Consider the following 474-nt stretch of genomic DNA (forward strand, 5'->3'; position numbering starts at 1 on the left):
AGCAGCAGCAGCAGCAGCAGCCTTGAGTTTTTGTTTCTTTGGATTTATTATACATTTTATAATTCCCTTTTTGCTTCTCCTTCTTTCATTGTCTACACTCCCCCGCCCCCGCCGCTGCAGCACCACGCAGTGCCCACCAGCAACACCGACAGGTTCTGCTGCTGCTGCTGCTGCTGCTGCTGCTGCTGCTGCTGCTGCTGTTGCTGCTGCAGCTGCAGCTCAGAAACGGCATAATACCCCTGTCTATTTCCCTTTTTTGTTTCTTCTTTTCATTACGGACGAGCAAAGAACTCCTCTCCGCAGCTGTCTATACACCCCAGCTGCAGCGCAGCTGAGGTCACTCAACCCTTACACACACACGGGCAGCAGCAGCAGCAGCAGCAGCAGCAGCAGCTGCAGCAGCAGCTGCTGCAGAAGTAACAGCAGCAACAACAGCAGCAGCAGCAGCAACCCGCTTGCTGCAGCATCGCAGGT

The sequence above is a fragment of the Eimeria mitis genome, genomic scaffold, assembly GCF_000499745.2.
Source record: "Eimeria mitis Houghton genomic scaffold, Emh_scaff983, whole genome shotgun sequence".
Lineage (NCBI taxonomy): Eukaryota > Apicomplexa > Conoidasida > Eucoccidiorida > Eimeriidae > Eimeria > Eimeria mitis.